At 42.8% G+C, this 11,447-nt stretch overlaps 1 non-coding gene across 1 annotated transcript; it reads right to left on the reverse strand.

Annotated features, from left to right (window-relative positions):
- Positions 1-137: 137 nt before the first annotated feature.
- TRNAG-GCC (transfer RNA glycine (anticodon GCC)) lies at positions 138-208 on the reverse strand. Its single transcript has one exon. It is a non-coding gene; the product is annotated as a tRNA-Gly (tRNA).
- Between the last annotated feature and the right edge of the window lie 11,239 nt (positions 209-11,447).

The raw sequence follows: 11,447 nt of genomic DNA on the forward strand, positions 1-11,447 counted from the left end.
GTTAAAATTTTAATATATAGAATTTTTTGTAAACAAATGAAAAAAGCAAAAAGTGAGATAGATTCGCCGCATACATGTCTCGCGTTAATGTATAAAATGACAACACTTTCACGTTAAATCAGTTATACGAAAACTAATGCACCAGCCGGGAATCGAACCCGGGTCTGTACCGTGGCAGGGTACTATTCTACCACTAGACCACTGGTGCTTGATGCTTTAGTTCTCCCGTCTGACGTATAAATCCTATTTTCCAGGGATGTAGTAAATTGGTATCAACACATACGTTACTTTCGTTACCCTAAAAATGTTGTAACCTTTTTCATTTTTCATTTATGTCTTTCCTTGATTTCCATCGTCTATTTTGATTCCGATTAATTTTAGACAAAACTACAAAAATGGTCTCTGTGATATGTATTTTTTTTAAGGTTTTAGTTCAAACCTCGATTTTTTTGAATTAATGGTCTTTTTGAACTAGTTTAGTTGTAGATTTGGTCCCTCAGTAAACTAAAATGACTTTAATACCCTTGTGGTATTTATTTTCTATTTTACTTTAATTTTTCTTAAATCTAATAATTATTAATTTATTTAAAAAATAAAAAAACAAGAGCTCTCTCTCTCTCTCTCTCTCTCTCTCTCTCTCTCTCTCTCTCTCTCTCTCTCTCTCTCTCTCTCTCTCTCTCTCTCTCTCAACACCATAAAAGTATAAAACTACCACCCATCTTCACACATTTGTGATTCAGTGCTACTCTTCTTCCCTTTGTTTTGTCGCTGCCATCAACTAGAACAAGACCCATAAAGGGTTGCCGGAAAAAGGCGACTACCTGTTGTTTTGCGACATCCCAACCACCGCCACAACTATTGACGTCTGAATCTCTTCCCTCGACCTCCTTTTCATCTCCAAACTCACTCCCTTTCTCTGGTTCTCACTCCACCAACGAAGAGGGCCACCATAGCCGTCTGTGGCAGCCTCTCCGCCTCCTCCTGTTGTGACCCACCACCATCAAACACCCCGACACCACCGCTTCCTTCCACATATTGCCTCCACTCCAACATCCATTTACCATCACCTCTGCCAAGAAACACCGGTTGCCACCTCGTCTTTCTCTCTGTATTGACGAGCAACACCAACCCTCGCTATCGTAAGTGTAGACCGACCACCAACAGGCTCCCCCCCCCCCCCCCCCCGCGCGCGCGCGCGCGCTCATCTTTCCCGTCGAGATTAGGCAGAAAAGAACTAGTAGAAGCCCCATAGCAGCGCTGCTGCACACTGCCGCCACAACCACCATACATAGCCACCACATACCGCCGTCACATGGAGAAGATGGTGGGTCGATTACCACTGGTCCAGGTCGTAAGGGGGAAACAAGGGAACCCAAATTGAGTTCGTGAAATCCGGGTTTGTTGGTATTACTAGCATCGAATATAACTGCTTAGTGGGTAGATGTGGAATTTTGATTAAGAAGGAAGAGCCGAAGAAGACGAAGTGTTCATCTTGGGTAAAAAGAAAAAGGAGAAGAAGGTGGGGGTATACGGTGTAGAGAGAGAGAGAGAGTTTTATTTTTTAACTAGTTAAATAAATAACTAAATAAGTATTTAGATTTAAAAAAACGAAAGAAATGTAAAATAAATAAAAAATAAATAACCCAAGGGTATTACAATCATTTTACTATTCAGAGGGACCAAAAACGCAATGAAACTAGTTTAAAAGGACCATCAATCCAAAAAAATCGTGGTTTGGACTAAAACAAAAAAAAAACGCAAAAACGCATACCACAGGGAGCTTTTTTTCAATTTTATCTTAATTTTATTGTTCTTTTTTTTAGAATCGACAAAAATATATTTAAAAAATTAGCAAGAATTTAACAAAAATTAACAAAGTTATAGAAACAAAAGACCGGTCATGCAGGCATCCAATCCAACTAAAGTTACATATTTTTAATTCTTTTGCTAATCCAAAAGTTAAAAATTGTCTTTTATTTATTTATTTATTTATATATATATATATATATATATATATATATGGTTTGCTTTAACCGCTACAAAAACACAATGTTGTTTCCAATCGCATCAAAACATTTACTTTGAACACCGTTAAGGCATTAACCTTTGTCTGTCCACAAGATCCACCTATCCATAATTATCAGAGGGCACACACCCCCACCATCTAGTGAGAGACCGTTTTTTTTTGTTTGTTTGTTTTTTTTTTTGAGTAAATTACACGAATGGTCCCTATTGTTTGGGATAATTTATATGTTTAGTCTTTAATTTTTTTTTTTTTAACTCGGAAGGTTTTTTTTGTTTGTTTTTTGTTACACGCTTGGTCCCTGACTTACCTAAAAAGACTATTTTATCATTGATTTAAATAAACGCACCCAACCCACCCCCATCTCACATTATCTTATCTAAAAAGATTATTTTAATTTATTAAAATAAGGACATAATAGTCATTTTAGGTAAGAAAATGATCAAACGCATAACAAAAACAAATAGTAGGGACATTCTGAGTTAAAAAAATAAATTAGAGACCAAACGTACAAATTACCCAAACCATAGGGACCATTCGTGTAATTTACTTTTTTTTTATTGGAAAATCACTTTTTGGCCACTTTTGTTTACAGGCCGACAAAAGTTTCCTTCGAAGTTTCCTTCGCAGATTGTTTGACTTTTAGAATACCACAAACGACAAAACATCTATGCATCCTCCTCTCCAAAAAGACATGGTTCAATGTCTTCCAAAACTCACACACGTCTCCTGAAAAAAAAAATGTTGATTCGAAAAAATAGGTTAAACAAAATGTGATCTTATCTAAACACTAATATCGCGATTTGTTCTCCATCGCTTCTTCCTTTACCAGCAATATTTGCTACTCCATCGTTGGACCACCAAAGGATTGTCACCACTACGCCAATGCACCACGACACCGTCGTTGAACGTCGGCACACCATATCGTTGCAAGATAGTTGCATGTTCGATAAAATGAAATAAATGATAAGTGGAAAATTAATATATCTCAAAAATATGATAAAATGACATGTGGGCAATTAAATGAGAGAAAAACAAGTGATAATAACATTTTCATTTATTAGGGGGTATATATATATATATATATATATATATATATATATATATATATATATATATATATATATATATATATATATAACTAACTTTTGTATTGTGAGACAATAACACTTAGCTAAGAGTACAATTGTTGGAGCACAGTGTACTAATATCTTAATGCGTTGACTTCAGGTTTAATCCCTTAATTTTGTATAATCCATTACTTGAAACTTCTTTTTTTTTTTAAATGATATTTTTCATTCCTTTACTTTTTAAAATTCTTAAAGCACAATGTACAGCTATCTTAATGCGTAAACTTCAAATTCAATCCCTCAACTTTGTATAATCTGTCACTTGCAACTCATCTATTTTGTAAAGTGATATTTTTTTTTATCACTCTACTTTTTAAAATATCGCTTTCAGTCATTCCACTTTCAACTTTATAAAATGTCACTTTTAACCCTATTTTCTAAACTTTCATGTTTATCCCAAGTCCCCATAGCATGTATATATAATATGATTTTCACTCTTCTACTTTTCTAATACGCAACAAAAACACGTAAAAACTCACAGCAAAATGCGGGCTCAATTATTAGTTTTATCTAAAAATAAGCCAATTTTTATAAGCTAAGTGAAAACAACGTTTTTTTTTTTTTTTTCAAATGATTGGTTTATTTGTCTATACTTACCTATTTAACCTCAACCCTAAATGTAACATCCCAATCCTCAGGTATGAAATTTGATTCTTTTAGCATATTTTCTTGGTCCAACTCGGCTAGTTGGAAGGCCTCAATCCGGCGTGTTGAGGTGATGTTGGTCGCGGATATTAATGGACCAACTCGACGAGTTGGCAGCTGAATAAGAAACCCTAATTCTTAGGGTATTGCATCATATTTAAAGGCCTTAAGTCCCTTGGCTGGCCTCCTTACCAACCTCCTCTGTCCAGAAACCCTAATTTCATGCATCTTCTTTCAAAGTTGAGTCTGTGAGCTTGAAGGGTTGATTTTTAGTGTTCTTTTGAATGAGCTTGAAGTTTGAGGTATCTAGATTGAAAGGAGGGCTATAGATCCATAAAATCCTCTCTTGTTGCAGTCTTTTGAGGTATAAAGTTGAAACCTTTTTTCTTTATTTCTTAGATCTCTTCCTTGAAAGTTTTATTGGGATATTTGGCTTATTGTCGGATTGTTCATGGGGTTGAGCATTTCATGGGTTGTCACCTTAGATCTAGCCATTTTGTGGTCTCATTTGGCTTAAACTTGCAAGCTTTATTAGTGAAACGACCCAAAAATTTCGTTTTTCGATATAATCAAACCATAATCAGAGTGTCATATAATAAAACCATACGTGATGTATTCCAACATAATAGAAAACCGCTTCCAGAATCTGGACGTGAAACGAACATCTCGGTCCGACACCACCGATACCGGCACTCCATGACGTGCCACAATCTCCCGCACATAGATATCGGCTAACTTCTCCGCCGATATACTCTCCTGAATCGGAATAAAATGGGCACTCTTTTTCAATCGATCCACTACTACCCATATCGAGTCCACTCCACGTGCGGTCCTAGGGAGCTTGGTGACAAAATCCATGGTGATATCCTCCCATTTCCACACGGGAATGTCTAACGGCTGCATCTTGCCGTGAGGTCTCTGGTGCTCCGCCTTGACCTTCCGGCAGGTCAAACATCTCTCCACATACCAAGCGACATCTCGCTTCATGCAGGACCACCAATAATCAGGTCGAAGATCTCGATACATCTTCGTCGCTCCCGGGTGGATAGAAAATCGAGACTTATGGGCCTCGTCCATCAATACTTGCCGTACCCCACCCCAGTACGGTACCCATATCCTACCATGAAGCGTCAACAAACCCCGACTGTCGTAATCAAATGAAGCTACTCGGCCCACTATCCTCTCACACTTTTGCCTCTCCTCCTTGAGGCCCTCCATCTGAGCCTCCTTGATCCGCTCCAACAACGGAGTGATCACTGTCATCCTCATACACAGATCTCTGATAGGGGCCGTCGACACCTTGCGGCTCAGGGCATCGGCCACCACATTGGCCTTCCCTGGATGATAAAGGATCTCACAGTCATAGTCCTTCAGCACGTCTAACCATCTCCTCTGTCTCATGTTCAAACTCGGCTGATCCATAAGATATCTCAAACTCTTGTGATCCGTGTATATAGTACAGCGGACCCCATAAAGGTAATGTCTCCAAATCTTGAGGGCAAACACAACTGCCCCCAGCTCCAAATCGTGGCTAGGATAATTAGCCTCGTGAGGCTTCAACTGTCTCGAGGCATAAGCTACCACATGGCCTCGCTGCATCAATATTGCTCCCATACCTGTGATCGATGCATCACAATAGACTATGAAATCCTCTACTCCTTCTGGCAAGGTAAGGATCGGAGCCTCGCACAATCTCTGCCTGAGAGTCTCGAACGCCGCCTGCTGCTCAGGCCCCCAACGAAAAACCACCGACTTCTTGGTTAGCCGGGTGAGCGGCACTGCTATCTTGGAGAAGTTCTGAATAAATCTCCGATAATACCCTGCCAACCCCAGGAAGCTCCGAATCTCAGATGGAGACCTCGGGACCTCCCACTGCATCACGGCCTCAATCTTGGCCGGATCTACCAAAATACCCTTCTGGTTGACGAGATGACCAAGAAACTGCACCTCGCGCAACCAGAACTCACACTTGGAGAACTTTGCGAAAAGTCTCTCCCTCCTCAAAGTCTCCAACACCTCCCGCATGTGCTCCTCGTGCTGCCCCTGTGTCTTGGAATACACCAAGATGTCATCTATAAACACTATCCAGCATCGGTCTGCACACGCGGTTCATGAGATCCATGAACGCGGCTGGGGCATTGGTGAGCCCAAATGGCATCACCACGAACTCATAATGACCATACCGGGTCCTGAAAGCAGTCTTCTGTACATCCTCATCTCTAACCCTCATCTGATGATAACCGGAGCGTAGATCGATCTTGGAGAACCAAGACGCTCCCTGAAGCTGATCAAACAAGTCATCTATCCTCGGAAGTGGGTAACGGTTCTTCACCGTTACTTTGTTCAACTCCCGATAATCAATGCACATACGATGCGACCCATCCTTCTTAATCACAAATAAGATCGGCGCTCCCCAAGGCGAACTGCTCGGCCGAATGAAACCCTTGTCTAACAGCTCCTGAAGCTATGTAGACAACTCCTGCATCTCATGGGGAGCAAGTCGATACGGTGCTTTGGCTATCGGAGCCGCACCAGGAACTAGGTCGATCCTGAACTCAACCTGCCTCTCTGGAGGTATCCCCGGCAAATCCTCGGGAAACACATCCGGGTAGTCACGAACAATAGGAACATCATCAATCGTCGTCTTGCCCTTCTCCCGGGCATCCAAAACGTAAGCTACAAAACCGGCGCAACCCTGCTGAACATAGCGCCTCGCCCTTGCAGCGGAATAAAAGATCGGTCCTCGCTGGGGCCTCTCGCCCTGAATCACTATCTCTCCCCCACTGGGAGTGCGAACCCTCACTAGCTGAAGCTCACAATCAATCACCGCCCCATTGGGGCTCAGCCAATCCATGCCCACAATAACTTTATTCCCACGCAGGGGAATAGGAACCAGGTCCACTGAAAACTGCTCATCAAATATCTGAAGGGAACACCCTCTATGTACTCTGCCGACCCTCACGGTCCTATCATCTGCTATCTCAACCTCTAGTGGACAATCCAGCTCCCTGGGAGCTCTGCTAAATCTCTTGCTAAGCGCAAGTGATACAAATGATCGGGTAGCCCCCGAATCGAACAATACCAAAGCAGAAATGCCGTTCACAGAGAACGACCCTAAATAGAACATACCCACATAAGTAATACTCAACCGATATAATAACAATTAAAGATGAAGGAAAGATTCATACCCATCACCACATCAGGAGTCGCTCGCGCCTCCTCTGCTGTCATCTGAAATGCCCTGCTCTTCGCCACTGGCGCATCAGCTCGGCCCTGCCGGCCATCCGTAATCCTCAAGGTGGCAGGGGCAGGTGCAACCACCTTCCCTGCTGCAGCTAAACTGGGACACTGGGACCTTTTATGTCCCCTCTGATTGCACTGAAAGCAAATCAGATCTGATGCTGTAACCGTAGTAGCAGGGGCAGTACAATCCCTACTCAAATGCCCAGTCCGACCGCACTTGTAGCAGCCGGAACTCCCTGCCTTACACGCCCCCTCGTGCAATCTCCCACACTTGCCACACCGACCGTGGCTTTGCTGACTCCTAGACCTGTAATTTGAAACCTTGGGCTTTTTGCCCACACTGCCTGAACCTGAAACCGCCTCCGGTTTCCTCTTCTTCTCCATCTCGAGATCAATCTCCCTCTCTCTAGCTCTGGCAATCATGTCGTCCAGCGTTTTACAAATGGACCGGCTCACAAACATGCGGATGTCACTCTGCAACATCTCATGATAACGGGCCTTCTTCATCTCCTCATCGGCTGCATACAGAGGAACAAGAAGGGCCCTCTCCCTGAACTTGGCGGTGATCTCCGCCACTGTCTCTGTAGTCTGGGTAAGGTCCTGAAACTCCCTAGCTAACTACTGCACCTCAATGACTGGTGCAAACTCCTCCCTGAACCTGGTAGAGAAATCAGCCCAGGTCATGGCATCCAATGCCGCATCATCCCCGATGGCATGTCCGACCTCCTCCCACCAATCCCGTGCCCTGTCCTTCAGAAGACAGGACGCCAATATGACCTTGTCCCCCTCGGAACACCTGCTAGTGCGGAAAGCGTTGGCCACATCCGCCAACCATCTAGTACTCGCTATGGGGTTCTGCGCCCCATGATAGTCTGGAGCCCCGCATGCCCTGAACTCCCTGAACGTAAGTGTGCGCGACCCCATCACGGCCGCCATCTCAGCACGGAAAGTACTCAATCTCTCATCCATCAGCTCTAAAATACCCTCCTTGATCGAACCGAAGATCACAGGAGTCTGCTCCAGTATGATGCGGGTAACCTCAGAAGAAAGGAACTCTCTAGTCTGCTCATCCATCTGCCCGACCTCCGGGCCTGATCCCGATCCTGATCCCCCTCCGGCATCTGAGCTGCCGACTGCTGGTCTCGGACACAAAACTACCATTTTGAAACATTTCATAACAACATCAGAACGCTGAAATATCTCAAGGGATCATGATACTACTACTAGCTTCCTGGTCTTGTCTTGGCCTTCCTTGATTCGAGTACGGATCCTCTGCTTTCAGTAGTACGGGCCCATACTACCTTCCACATCTATCCGTACTTTCCTCAAGAACTGCCTTGACTCCACCAAGTCACTTCTACTACTGCCATTCTCTGCTACTCTCATCCTAGGCTTGCCCTAGGGAAACCTCAAGCTCAACACGACTGGTCCTCAGCTGCTGTAGGTCTCCTCATAATGCCAGCTAGCCACCACCTAAACACCATCACATGTGATGAGGATCATATAATCCTTCAAGTAAAAGATCCGTCCCTACAACGGTTGGACTCAAACAAGAGCTGCGCAATAGGGCCAGTTCCAGCACTCTGGGATTATTCAAACCTGATCACATGTGGTGTGACGTGTTCACCTAATGGCTAACTCCCACTACTCAGAACCCCACCAAGCACGAAGCAAGCAGCATTCGGACAAGGGAAACAGACTCAGGCAAAACTATTCTTATAACAAGAAACTGCACTAGCATAGGATGCTAAGCTCATACTATCAGGCATAACCTAAACAGGCTATCCTACTGCTGTCTACTCAATTCTAGCATGCAATACTCATAAAGCTGTAACACATAAGCAGGCACATAACGCATTCTCCTAGATCCTTAGCCCTATACTAGCATGCTGTTCTACTAAAACTGAAACTGAACAAATAACTTGTATGGGTAATTTGGGAGTACTTACTTGAGCTCGGCTGACCGCATGCACACACCTCTATCTTGTTAAAAACAATTCTTTCTTTCTAAGTGCTTTCAAAATTCTTTTTGTAAAACATTTTTATTTTACTAAAATCTTTTATTTCCCTTAGTTTGAGTTCAGATACACCCGGAAGTGTATCCGAATCCCTCAAACCAGGGCTCTGATACCAACTTGAAATGACCCAAAAATACGACCCAAAAATTTCGTTTTTCGATATAATCAAACCATAATCAGAGTGTCATATAATAAAACCATACGTGATGTATTCCAACATAATAGAAAACACTGTGCGGAAACTGTATCATACTACGGCAAATCAAAACAAACTAAATCAATCCCAGGCTAAAAGCTAAAGCTGTGGTGTGTGTAATGTCATCACCCCGAGCTCTTCCCTTTGCTTGCGGGAGTACCTGAAACCAAAACTGAAACTGTAAGCACGAAGCTTAGTGAGCTCCCCCAAACTACCACATACCATACAATAACATATAAACACATATTGGGCCTTGCCCACTGCATCGGGCCGAAGCATATAAGGGAAATAAGGCTAAAAGATGCATAAAATGGGTAGATCTATGGTTTATGCAATATAACTCCAAAAAGACAGTAGATCTGGGCTCTACAACACCCCAACATTCAGATCCATAGCTATTTCGACTTAATAAGACGTTCATGCAAGTGTAAGGCTTGGAACAAGCATCAACTAGCTCTTAGGAGAGCTCTAATGGAAGTTTAAAGCATATAACAAGATGGAACTCCGAAAATACCTCAATTAACTCTGATTTGGCCTTGGATCTTTGCACTACCACACTTCTCCTTGCTTCTTTCTTCTTTTCCTTCTTCACACCTTCACAAAATGGCACCAAAACACATATAAGCTCTTCAAGGGAGGTTTAGGGTTCTAACATTGTGTTCTCAGGGTGAGGGAGGCGAGGATGGGGGGCTATAAGGTGGTATAAATAGTGGGCAACCCGGGGATTTAGGGTTTCACCCAGACGGATGGACTCGCCGAGTCAGGGATATGGACTCGCCGAGTCCCCGGCTCACGCGAGCTCGAAGACGCGACCCTACTCGGCGAGTCAGGCTAGAACTCGCCGAGTCCCTCTTGAAAACTTACAACAATTACTAATGAATTAACGTACCGGGAACGGGTCGTTACAATTAGGTTCTAGACCTCATTCATACATTAAGTTCTTTATTAAGCCTTTCATGAGTTCTAGAGCTTCTTTTGGCATGCATGAACGTAAAGTTGGCAACTTTACATGGTTTTCCAGCCCCATAGTACCAGATCTACATCTTGCAGCTTTAGATTCGATAAAAAGGATTGAATGTGTTAAGCTGGGAAAACTCAATGAGTTGGCTAGGGTTTTCTCGACCTTTTGAGTACCTTGGAAACTTGACGAGTTTGTGGGTGCACCTGGCGAGTTAAGTCAACATGGACTGTTAACCTTGCCCTTCGACTTTGAACATGGTTGTCCAAGCTGACCTTGAGGGCATTTTGGGTATTTTTGGGGTTTTAATGGAATTGGTCACATGGTGGTTGTAGGTATTTTAGTCGGGAGCTGATATTCAGAGTTAGATCTTATCAGTTCAACTACTTGTGAGGTGAGTTTTCCTCAATGTACTTTTAGGTTGAAGGCACCAAGGCCGACCCATTGGTTTGATAACTAGATATCCGTTGATATGCTGAGATGGAATAGATATGCATGCTAGATTGATATGCTAGTCTGGTAGATATGTAGGACTACCTGTGATACTGTCTGTTTATTTGTATATGATATTATCTATTATATATCGACATGTTGTATGGGTTGGGTTGAGGTTGTACTGCTCCGTGTTGTAGCCAACAAACGGTGGAGTGTGCCAGATATAAGATGAGGGATAGGGAGGGCATGCCAGACTCATACTAAGGACTCATGAGCATTCCAGATATGGGCTGAGGGCCAGAAAGAGCATGCCAAGCTCGTATTGAGGGCTTAGTGGTGTTCAGTTCAAGGACTGAATCTGGCTGTGTAAGCGGCGAGGTCAGATCCAGTCACTTTAAGGTTCCACAACTCATGTTCCAAATTTTACACTTTGTCCCTTGGGAAATACTCTTCTAGCATTAAGATCTTCATGTATTCCCATCTCATGGAATTTACTACCGGGAGGGTTAATGCCTTGACATGGACCTTCCACTAAGTAAGAGCTCTGTCAGAGAAAGTGTAAGTTGTATATTTGACTTTACTTGTTTCTAGACACGCACATATTTCGAAGACTGATTCAGTCCTCTCAAACCATTGCAATAATGCAATTATGTAACGACCCAATTTTCACGTCCGAAAATTTCGTTTTAAAACATTACTTTAGAAAACATTAATAATTAAAAACATTGTTTGATCACACCACAACACAACGTAAACCATGTTTAAAAAGCCAAACCATACAACCCATCAAAATATCAGA

Source organism: Lactuca saligna, chromosome 7, assembly GCF_052625555.1.
Source record: "Lactuca saligna cultivar CGN05327 chromosome 7, ASM5262555v1, whole genome shotgun sequence".
In the NCBI taxonomy this organism is placed as follows: Eukaryota; Viridiplantae; Streptophyta; class Magnoliopsida; order Asterales; family Asteraceae; genus Lactuca; species Lactuca saligna.